Source organism: Triticum aestivum, chromosome 1D (genome assembly GCF_018294505.1).
Source record: "Triticum aestivum cultivar Chinese Spring chromosome 1D, IWGSC CS RefSeq v2.1, whole genome shotgun sequence".
Taxonomy (NCBI): domain Eukaryota; kingdom Viridiplantae; phylum Streptophyta; class Magnoliopsida; order Poales; family Poaceae; genus Triticum; species Triticum aestivum.
In genome coordinates this window covers 19347888-19360048 of record NC_057796.1, presented here as the reverse complement: position 1 = coordinate 19360048, position 12161 = coordinate 19347888, and the positions used below count along the sequence as shown (strand labels likewise).

General features: G+C 41.2%; 1 long non-coding RNA gene across 2 annotated transcripts; it reads left to right on the top strand.

Annotated features, from left to right (window-relative positions):
• Nucleotides 1–5507: 5507 nt before the first annotated feature.
• Nucleotides 5508–11581, top strand: LOC123179998 (uncharacterized). Of its 2 annotated transcripts, none has more exons than XR_006490639.1 (2): nt 5508–5803; nt 9785–11581. It is a non-coding gene; the product is annotated as an uncharacterized lncRNA (long non-coding RNA). The 2 variants fall into 2 exon arrangements; XR_006490640.1 differs by having other exon boundaries at nt 6311–11581.
• The last annotated feature ends 580 nt before the right edge of the window (nt 11582–12161 follow it).

Sequence of the window (12161 nt, the reverse complement as noted above, 5' to 3'; positions counted from 1 at the left end):
GGGGGGCGTACGATCAACATCTAAGTTGATATGATGATGGGTAAAGTACCGTGTGCGTCTGAGGCCATAGTGGACGGCAGCGGATATCGCATCAGTACATGCGGATGACCCCAGGATGAAGCCATAATGCCAAACCGAAGGTGAATTTAGGGAGTATGCACCTCTAATGAACATAGTTTGAGTTGTGTTCAATTGTTTCGAGACGACATTTTGAGAGGAATCTACTGTAGTCATTGTCACTAGCTTATTCATGATGGGGACATTTGCAGGCTCCGGGCTGAACTGAAGCATTTTTGCACTGGGACCGCGGAATATGACAGCAAGCTAAGGAAAGTGACAAAGGTAAGTTTGAGACTCCTAGCCATATGTTCGAGTAACCACAACATTGGTCCATGTCATGTTTTTGTCACTTAATTTGAGCCTACTAGGCATAATCATAATCTATTATAATATTTGTCACTAATAGATCCATAACCATAAACTTGATCCATATCATGTTTTTGTTTTTGTTATTGCAGAAGTTCATCAACCGTTGTCACAAGCTAGTGAACATGCTTGGGTATGTTAGCTCGGCTGATGTGCATGTTCCTGGACCGTCGACACGTACTGTCGCTTCATCGAACCATGCCAGCAGAGGTTCCTCTAGGCATGCCGCCTCGTCGTCTCTCATTGTTGAGGAGGATGAGAAAGATGAGGACCAAGCCGAGGGAGAAGCCAGGGGAGAAGAGGAAGGGGGTGGCGAGGAGGAGTACGATGAGGATGACGGACCTCCACTCATTCAGCCGACCCATGACAAAAGGGGGAAATAGCCAAAGAAGCAGTGGAATAGTCCACTCCCGTTTCCGAGGGAGCATACTTCTCGTCGCACAACAACAACAACAACAACACAAGAGACTCGCTCGAATAGGAATGAGGAGCGCATCACCAAGAGGAGGAGAAAGACCAAGTGATAGAACTATTTGCTTTGTGTTGAGCTGTGAACGAGAACTTGTTGGCTATGTCGAACTACTTGCTATCATCGTTTGGCTAAACTATTTGCTACGTTGGACGTGTAAACCTACTAGAAGGGATGGGTGCGCTTTCCTGTGCCATTGATGTTATTGGATTTTATAATTTATTTACTCCATCTATTTCAAAATATAAGGTGTATTATTGTTTTTTGAAAAGTCAAACCTCTTTAAGTTTGACCACATTTGTGTAGACGTATATCAATATCGATAATATCAAATTTTCTTTATAGATTCATCAAGAAATGAATTTCCATATTTTATTTATCTAATATTATGGATGTCGATATTTTTGGCTCCCAACTTGGTCAAAGTTAAAGAAAATTTGACTTTTAAATAAACACCTTATATTTTAGAATGAAGTGAGTATTTGTTTTGGTCAGTGTGGAAGATAATGGAGTGTGTTTTCCTTTTTATATTCATACAACATGGTGTTTTGGTAGACCTTTCCCGGTGTGACTTCGTGTTGTCTACTAATCAACTCATACTTATGGGGGGGAATTTTTTGCGGTGGTGGCCTTCTTTTTTCTGGGTGATGAGAGGGTGCGTGGGGTTGATATGTTTTTATAAGGCCAGCTGCTTCCAAATGATTTAAAAAATTGTTGACCCAGTCAAAATCATGAACCAAACCCAATTGAATTTCTCAATGCAACGAGCGAGCTCTAAAATTAGATAGCACAGTGAATTAAAAGAATTAAGTGAGAGATTGTTGACCAGGTCAAAATCGATGACCTAATTCCAAATTGGTGACCTCAATTGAATGAGAGGCCTCCATTCCTAGGGAGCTTTGATATAGTATATTTGCTATGTTTGATATGTTGAACTATCCTTTATATCGATGTGTGATGTATATTATGATATGTGAGATCCTAATATTTTATTTTGCAAACTATATTACCGTGTGATGAAAATTTTGAATTGAAATGATCAAGTTTTGCATAAATAAAATCACAATTGGAATGGAACAGGACACTGCCGCCGTAGTCACTGGCGGGAGGTTTTCACACCCTGCCGCAAAAAAATATTGAGTTTCAGATACAGTACTAATACCCACCTACCGCCGGGCTTGTTAGTGGTAGGGTTGCATAGCCTACTGTCAGGACAGTTGCTGGTAGGGTTGCACTGCATGCCGCACAATTTTCTTCTCCCTAGATACATTATGGGTTTCGTGTTTTTTAGGGGGTGGGGGTGGGGGTGGGGTTCCTCCCTACCGCTAGCCAACTTGGTGGTAGGGTTTACATACCTATTACCCGCATGTATGGCGGTAGGACGTTACTCCACGACAGCCCCACCCACCAGATGATGGTGACTGCCGCTAACCCAACCGCCACGGGACTCGACGGTAGGCAGTTATACCGTACTGTCATTGACCCTGGCGGTAGGAAAAGGGTCAGGTCACTAATTTTTTTCAATGCAGTGTCAAATCTTGCTTAACTTTCCCAAAAGGTGCAAAACACTAAATTTGGTCAGACCGTGCGTGCGTGCACACATTTCTATTCTGCAAATAGGTCGATAGATGTGGTCGACCAAACATGTACCCCGAATGAACTGCAGCGCTACATGCACCCAGTAAACAATTTTTGTGTCTATTCCCATCACTTCTTTTCTTTTTTCATCGTTCTCGTTTCCAGTTTTATGCATGTTTTCTTCTGATTTTTAACCTTTTTACTTCTTCTTTTCTATTCGTTTTCCATCTATATCTCTGAACATTTTTTGAATTGCAAAATCATTTTGTTAATCCGGGAAGATTTTATAAATGCAAGTGTTTTAAAATCTGTTAACAATTTTCGAGAATCATGGATGTTTTTAAATTTCATGAACATTTATTAAAACCCTGAACATATTTTTAAATCGAACAATGTTTTATGAAATCATGAATATTTTAACATTTTGGAACATTCCTAAATTCATGAACATTTTAGAAAATTTAAGATCATTTTTTAAATCAAGAACATTTTTTTATAATTCATGATTATTTTTGAAATCCCAGTTTTTTTCTCTAAAATGTAGAAAGTATTTAACACAAAAATGAACAAATAAAAAAGGCAGGAAAAACCATTCAAAAAAATAATCACCAACATATGCAGTCGGTGCATAATGGCATCGCTCCCACCCAGACCGGCGGCGCGCGTACCCACTCGCGCACTACTCCCGTCCAGACGTAGCGCTCGATGGGGGCGGCTCTGGCTCAGGCTGCGGCTGCGGCTTGACGCGGCATCGGGGAGGGGACGGCGGGGCCACCAGCGGCACCACGCAGTCGCCCGCCGCGGAGAGGGCAAGTGCCTGCGCCATTGTCGCCTCGTACCGAGCCTCCTCTTCCTCCGCCGCCTCCGCCCTGCGCCGCTCGTCCTCCTCGCTCTCCCGGTAGACGGCCGCAAGGGCCGCCTGGTAGGCATCCTCCGCCGCCTGGTCCTCCTCGCGGACGACGAGCGGCGGCGGCGGCAAACTTCGGTCGACCTCGCGCACGCCCCGTCGCCTCGCCTCCTCGTGCTCGAAGGCGAACCACCTCGCCCAGTTGGGCGAGTCGGATGCGTAGGTGGCCTCGCGGCGCTGCTCCGGCGTCAGCAGCGCCCGCCGGTGCCGCACCTCCTCCGCGTGAGCCCTAGCCATCCGCGGCGCCGCCGGCACTGGGATCCTATCTGGATCCAGATGCCAGTCGTGCGGCAGGGTCACGTCGGGGTACGACAGAGGCTGGCGGTGCTGCCAGTGCCACTCCGCCTGGTGCACTGGCACGTTCACGCGCTGCCTCTGCCGGCGAGGCGTCGGCGCCGACGGAGGCGGGAGGAACTCTGAGGGAAAGGGGTGGCGGGGGCCTCGCCCTTGGCCTTGCTACTGCTGGCGCCGGAGAAGAGGCCCATCTCGCTGTGGTTGTGGTGGCTAGGGTTTGCCCGCGACGGGGGAGCAAAGCTTGCCAGATGTGGACGGCGAGTTTGGATGAGGACGGCCCCGCCGCACGGTCGGTTTAAAAAAGGACGAGCGCCGTCGCCGACGCGTGGGCCCGTGGTCATAAATTAAGCTGACCGCGTGGGCAGCGGGTAGTTGGACAGCCGCCATGTGGGGACGCGGCGGACAGCGAGAAGGCGCGCGAAGCGTCCGTTCGGCGTCCGCGCCAACGCATTTGGGGCGCAAATTTGGACCGCAAATGCGTCAGCGCGGACGCGACGTGAATGTGATTTGGGTTTGGGTCGGCGCATTGGGCCGCCACTTTTGTCCGCGCCGACCTAAACGGATGCAGGCGGACGAAATGAGTCGGCCCATTGGAATTGCTCTTAGTGTGCATGTCGACGGCGATCAGCTTAACTAACAAACCACATTCTTTTCAATGGCGATTTACCTTCTTCTGGGGTTGTCTCGGTTAAATTTTTGTATGCGGACCTCATAAATATCGGACCAGTTTTTTTTTGTCCGAAGCATATTTGGAAATCCAGAGTGCCGCTCAAGATAAAGATTGTCATGTCATTTATGCATAGGTGGGCAATCCTACAGAAGGATCATTTGGCAAGGTATTAAACATTGTTGTATGAGGAACAAATAAATCACCACCTTTTTTAATCTCCTGCGCGTGTGCCGCCCTCTTGTGGCGTATGATACATAGTGTTCAACCTACCACCGCCTATTAGTATAGCCAATTTGTTTGGAAACTGGTTGGATGGGGTGAATCCTGTATGTGCTTTACTTTAAGAGCTATGGCATTGTCGTAATGATTGTGCTTTTAACAGCGTGAAGATATAAAAAATAGAGGTTACTTCGAGAGCACATGATCATTCTGTATGTCCTTACTTTAGCATGTACTCTCTCCGTCCCAAAATTTTTGTCTTAGATTCGTTTACATATATAGATACATCCGTATCTAGACAAATATAAGACAAGAATTTTGGGACGAAGGGAGTAGAATCTTATGAAATTTTGGTGCAACTGTTGAGTGACGGCAGCACGTGAGACATTGAACCGGTTTAGATAACGGCCATTAATAGGCTATGTGTGTAAGCATATATATTCCTAGTTTCGCCCGTTGTAGCTTTTTTTTTTTTACACTTTGGCTTGTTGGATTGTATTGATTGTAGAAACTTGATTTTTTAATAGATGTGGTTGTGTGCATCACAATGATGCAGAGGACGAAGGAATACCCTATTTAAAATAACTATTTACTTCATGAAATCCGGTGGAAATCTCTTTTATGGAAAATTAAAGAAAGCTCACGAGTCACTTTGGTTACCACCATTTGCTTTGCAAATGCTCTGGTTAACTGAACAGCTGGCTAAACCAACATGAGCCAGAAATTTTCAGACCGGTCGCTTAGCTAGGTGAAAATGGATATAACTAGGAATAGGTTCCATGATGGTTCTATAGACAAAGGCAGCACGCGTGCATAAAAGTTGTCCATGAAAGCGGGGTACACAAATAAAGGCAGGTCCACTAGTTCAATTTCCTACAGTTCATCGTCAATCATTCACCATCTAGTACAGTCTCTTCCACTTGTACACATATCCTGATGGGGCATAAAGCTCACTGCTTTGCTGCAGTTCATCATCAATCATCCGCCGCCCACTACAGTCTCTACCACTTCTTCACGTAACCCTTTATTACGGCTGGACCAAACCAAAGCAACCAACCCACCACATCCACCCGGAGACCGTCTCACCACTCCAGCCAGTCTCCGCAGCTCCACGGCGACGGACTCCTTCGATCTAGTTGAAGCGCCTGCGCGCCCTCCGCTGCCACCAAGGCCACGTCGAGCGTGCGGTGGCTGAGCATCCATTACGCGGTGCATTCGAATGGGCGCTGTGCATGCGGCGGTGAGTACGGTCATGTTTTGCGTCATTCGTTCTGCTGCTGCTGTTCAATTCACTGAATTTAGCTAATCAGCCTGCTATAGTTTTTGTTGCCCTTCTCTGAATTTTTCTTTTCTGAGTTACTAAGAATTAAGTTGCCAAGTACATCATAGATCCAGGAAAAAAAATCTGCATTCTCAATACAATTGATTTGTGAAATTTATGTTTAAAATGCTCCAGATTTCAGGCGATTGATGAACAGATGCTAAGTACATCATCCAAACTTCTGTTAAATCTTTTTTTTAACTTCTGTTAAACAACAAAACTTGTAAGAAGTGCAAATAACACCATGATAACATTTGTTGTTGCCCAACGATTCTAAAGAACCGATTGTTTCTGTACATTTCTCTCCCATAGACACAGGGGCTCAACATTTGTATATGTACCTTGAAGATTACATAATTAAGAAGAAAACTTTGTTCTACACTATTCTAAACAGAAGCTTGGCATTGTCCAATTCGTAATCTGCAGGTATTACTCTCACATACACCAATGCATCACTTCAAAACAAGAGAGGAATTCATATATATCTAATCCAGGAACAAGCCTGCAGATTTGGCTGGAGCAGTAGTACAAAAGATGGAAAAGGGGGAGACACGAACTAAGTTCGGGCAGGTTCATTTGATCGATTTAGATACATTATAAGGTCCTTTCCCAAAAAGGTACTAATAGGCTACCGCATGGATCGATCCTGTCCACAATATAGCTTAGGCCCCTCCCAATGCTTCACCTTGTACAGGTGCTAAGCCTTCCACGTAGGCAAAAAATCTGACGTGGCAAGTTATTTAAGACGAGAGAGATGGATGTGGTGACCCCAGGAAGAAACAATGTTAAGCGCGTGAACTAGACAAAACATTTAAAGAAAGGAAGCCCACCAATACATGAAAAGCTTTAGTTGCAAAATCATTAAATGCAGCAAGCTTAGCTACTATAAGCTAAGCACCTATGCATTGGGGAGTATAGTTGCTAAGCTATTTAATGTGCTTAGCACCTCATCTAAGCACCGATGCACTGGCAGCAGCCTTACATACTGTTTTCCCGTTCGGGAACAGAGAAACGAGCTTGCTAGCTGAGTCACAACTCTTTGCTCTATCTTTGGCTATTCTTCTACATCTGGTGCCTCACTTTGGAGCAAGTGCCTCCTTTTATACACACGAGAGCAGCCCTTGGGATAGCTTCTGGGAGAATTCACCTGCATAATTTCCCTCTTCTTTCTTCTTGGCCATCATGCACCTAGTCTATAGGTCTTTTAGGCTTTATAGGCTTTGCAGCCATTTGTAGCCCTTTTTCCGAGGCCATAATTTTGGTGCAGCCTTTGTGTCTTGGCAGCAAATGAGGGTAGCCCTATCTTCCTTTTGAGATTTAGCTGCGCGTCATGATTGTGTCTTGGAGATTATTTTCAGGAATATTGCAGCCTTCTTGCGTGTCTTCCAGTATGCGAATGGTTGCCTGTACGCATGCAAAGATGCATTTGGATGCATGCCTGGTGATGATGTGTCTTTTCATATATTTTTTGGGTCTTCCCTGCCCATATATTTTATATTCTCATATCAATACTCGATTTCTTATTTATTTAGATTCTATCGATATTTGGATCGGGTATAGGTCCTCCACGTCTAACAATTTATAGGAATATCAACTCAAATTCGGTAATATTTTTAATTGGTTTTGTGTGGGCATTATTGAGGTGACTACCCATGTCCTGTGATATCCATATGATCATGACCAACTTCAGATCACATTCTTTATTTATTTCTTCATGTTTTCTATTCATTTCCGTTCATACTTCATTTAAAATTTCTTCCTTCAATTCCTTCTCATTGTCTTTCATAATTAAAAAAAAAAATCAATTTATTGATCTACATATTCGCTGTCCAAAGGGTATATTTCCTTTAGAAGGCATTCTTTGTATGTATAATATTTTGGGGAGTATTCTTCCTTTATATTCTTTGATCCCGACGCTTCTCCCTTTGTAGTTTTAAGTGTTGATGGATTGGATGCATTTTTATCTTTGCCTCTTCGCTTCTAAATATATTCTTTAGCCTTTGGATCGCTATAATAATTCTCGCTTATCACCTTTCTTTCCCACAACAATGCGTCATTTAAATTATAATATTTTTAAAATGTTAAATCTTGTCCTCTTCGTTTCACATCTATCCTTTCTAACATAATATCTTCCCATGTCATGTATATTCCTGGTTTACTTCCATCAAGCAAAATATATAATGATTTTTCTTTTTGTACTTAAATTTTTGCTGATTTTGGTGAGTTTCTGTTCATCATATTAAAATATTCTGCGAGGCTATTGAGAATTGATAACATATATCATTTTTGTTCTCTCTAAACGGTATATAGATACCAAAATTATCTAATATGGACCACTGAATTTCATCAACGAGGATATGGCTCCTTGATTTAAAATTGAATGTATTATGTGAAATATTTTCAGCTTGTCATCTTGTCCAAAAATGAAGCATTCATTCCCGGTGGAGAGTAACCCTCTCTTCATTCTTGTAAAACTGATAAATGGGAAAATATGTAGTTTCATCAACCTAAATATATCAGTTCGAATTTCATCAACCCAAATATGTCAGGTCAAACTGATGAACGAGAAGCATCATTTAGGTTTAACTGACATAATGACCCACTCATGAATTTTTTTAGAAATGAAGAGAGGATTACTCTCCACTGGGAATGAATACTTCATTTTAGGAGAAGATAACAAGCTGAAAATATTGCCACACAAAACATTCAGTTTAAAACCGAAGAGCCATATCCTCGTTGATGAAATTCAATGGTGCATAATAGATAATTTCTGGTTTCAACACACCTTTAAGAGAGAAGAAAAAAGATATATTCTATCAATTCTCGATAGCTTCCCAGAATATTTTAATACGATGAATAGAAATTTACCAAAATAAAAAAATAAGTACAAAAATAAGAATCATTATATATTTTGTTTGATGGAAGTAATCCAGGAATATACATGGCATGGGAAGATATTATAATAGAAAAGATAGATTTGAAATGAAGAGCGGAATTTTAACATTTAAAAAATATGATAATATAAATGAAGAATTGTTTTGTGCAAGAAAGGTGATAAGAGAGAATTATTATAACAACCCAGAAGTTAAAGAGGCGAAGATGCAAAGATAACACTACATCCAATCCATCAACAATTAAAAATACAAAGGGAGAAGCATCTGGATCAAAGAATATAAAGGAAGAAGACTCCCTAAAATATTATACATATAAATAAGGCCTTCTAAAGGAAATTGACCCTTTGGACAGCGAAATATATAGATCAATGTATGGATGGATGTTTTTTAAGAATTATCAATGATAATGAAGAAGGGATTGAAGGAAGAAATCTTAAAAGAAATAAGAATGGAAATGAATAAATTTTATTTGAAGAAATAAAGAAAGAACATGATACGAAGTTTGATTACAATCTCTCATATGATGATCTCATTGATATCGCAGGACATGGTAGCCACCTTAATAAACCCCATAAAAACAACAAAAAATATTACTAAATTTGGGTTGATATTGCTATCAATTACTCGGACACAGGAGGACCTATACTTAACCCGAATATTAATTGAATCAAAATAAGTCGGAATACTATTAAGTATTGATCTGAAAATATCAAAAAGATGTGGGCAGGCAAGATCGCTATATATATACCAACAATATGGCGATAAAAATTATATTATAATTAAAAAATATTCTCTAATCAATATTATATCATATTTTGATTAGGTTAATATGTGGATAGATATGCGCTTTTTATCTGAATAGTATGTACTATTCACTAGGTAGGACACTATTCACAATAGTGTTTACTATTCAATACACTATTTGGAATAGTATTCACTATTCACCGCAATATCTAATTCAATACGATTATTTGCACGTTCTAACTTGACTATTTCTTTGATGCAGTATCTATTATGGCTGGCGAGGCCAACAATCCGCCCAACGCTGTACGTAGTGGTGTAAAATCCTACTCAGTACTCACCATATTTTTCATTATATTGTATCAGATGTAGCTAGTTACGTTCACTTAGTAGTTTTAGTTTCAAATTTATGGGTAAATTCCTGTCGTCTTCCCAGGCAGTTCCACTCGAAGGGAACACTTCTCTACGGCCACAAGGTTCTCATTCCAATACCACTCTGGACTACACAGAGAACTACACACGTAGAGGTTTCTCCTGTAGGATTCCTAGCATAAGAACTCGTCCCATAAATTCATAAATAAAAATACCAAGTGAAACCAAGAAACTACATCATTTCCACAACATAATTTACATATGGCTGTCCCTTTCGCGAGGCCTCGAAGGGATTACACAAGCTAAAGAAAATTACCTTCTAACTAACTTCTTGAGCCTTCAATGCTCTGGATATTGTGGCTCTTACTGTAGGATGAGGAACTACTACTACTACTACTACTACTACTACTACTACTACTACTACTACTACTGAGCAACGAGCTTGCTAGCTGGGTCGCAGCTCTCTGCTCTATCAGTGGCTGGTTCTTCTCCGTCTGGTGTCTCTCTTTCCAGCAAACGCCTCTTTTTATAGGCGAGAGAGAAGCTCTCTAGATGGCTTCCGGGAGAATGTACCTATTTATTTTATATGTGGTAGGGTGCATGCTTGTCCTTCTTGGGTGTGGATAAGAGCAAGAGATAGTGCCCCGAGAAGCTCCAATCTTCAGGAATCTTTCAAGTCATTGCTTTTTTCACATGGGCATTGTCTCTCGGTGAATAATTGGCTGGCCTCGGCGTATTAGTCTTCGCTCTTCAGCCATGCAAGTCTTCATGTGATTAGCCTTCTGATAGATTGCTACTTCTGGCTTCAAGAGTGCTTGAACTGGTGCACACGTACATACATGCCGAAACTTCATTACTATTCACCAGTAATATTCCATTTAATGATATTGTAAATTCTATCAATATTCGGGCTTGGAGGACCTATACCCGACCCGAATGTTGATAGAATTTATAATATCATTAAATGGAATATTACCTAAATATAACCACCTCCAATATTGATAATGTATTATCAACTATATGGGCAGGGATGACCCCTGTAAAAAATAAAAATAAAAAATGATAATAATGATATATAGTACTGGTAAATAGTAATGAAGCTTTGGCATGTATGTACGTGTGCACCAGCACAAGCACTCTTGAAGCCAGAAGAAGCAATCTATCATAAGGCTAATCGCATGAAGACTTGCATGGCTGAAGAGCGAAGACTGATACGTAGAGGCCAGCCAATTATTCACCGAGAGACAATGCCCACGTGAAAAAAGCAATGACTTGAAAGATTCCTAAAGATTGAAGCTTGTCAGGGCACTATCTCTCGCTCTTATCCACACCCTAGAAGGACACGCATGCACCCTACCACATATAAAATAAAGAGGTACATTCTCCCAGAAGCCATCTAGAGAGCTGCTCTCTCACCTATAAAAGGAGGCATTTGCTGCAAAGATAGACACCAGACGGAGAAGAACCAGCCATCGATAGAACAGAGAGCTGCGACCCAGCTAGCAAGCTCGTTGCTCAGTAATAGTAGTAGTTCCTCGTCCTTCAATAAGAGCCACAATATCTAGAGCATTGTAGGCTCAAGAAGGTAGTTAGAAGGTAATTTTCTTTAGCTTGTGTAATCCCTTTGGGGCCTCCCGAAAGGAAAGCCATATGTAAATTATGTTGTGGAAATGATGTAGTTTCTTGGTTTCACTTGGTATTTTTATTTATGAATTTATGGGACGAGTTCTTATGCTAGGGATCCTACAGGAGAAACTTCTACGTGTGTAGTTATCTGTGTAGCCAAGAGTGGCGTTTGAATGAGAACCTTGTGGCCGTAGAGAAGTGTTCCTTGCAGGTGAAACTGCCTGGGAAGACGATAAGAATTTACGCGTAAATTTGCAATTAAAACTGCTAAGTGAACGTAACTAGCTACATTTGATACAACATAATGAAAAAATATGGTGAGTACTGAGTAGTATTTTACACCACTGCGCACACTATCGCTCGAATTATTTGCCTCGCGAGCCATAATAGATCCTGCGTCAAAGAAATAGTCAAGTTAGAATGTGCAAATAATCATATTGAATTAAATATACCGATGAATAGTGAATACTATTCCAAATAGTGTATTAAATAGTAAACACTATTGTGAATAGTGTCCTACCTAGTGAATAGTACATACTATTCAGATAAAAAGCGCATATCTATCCACATATTAGCCTAATCAAAATCTGATCTAATATTGACTAGAGAATATATTTTTCAATTATAATATAAATTTTTATCGC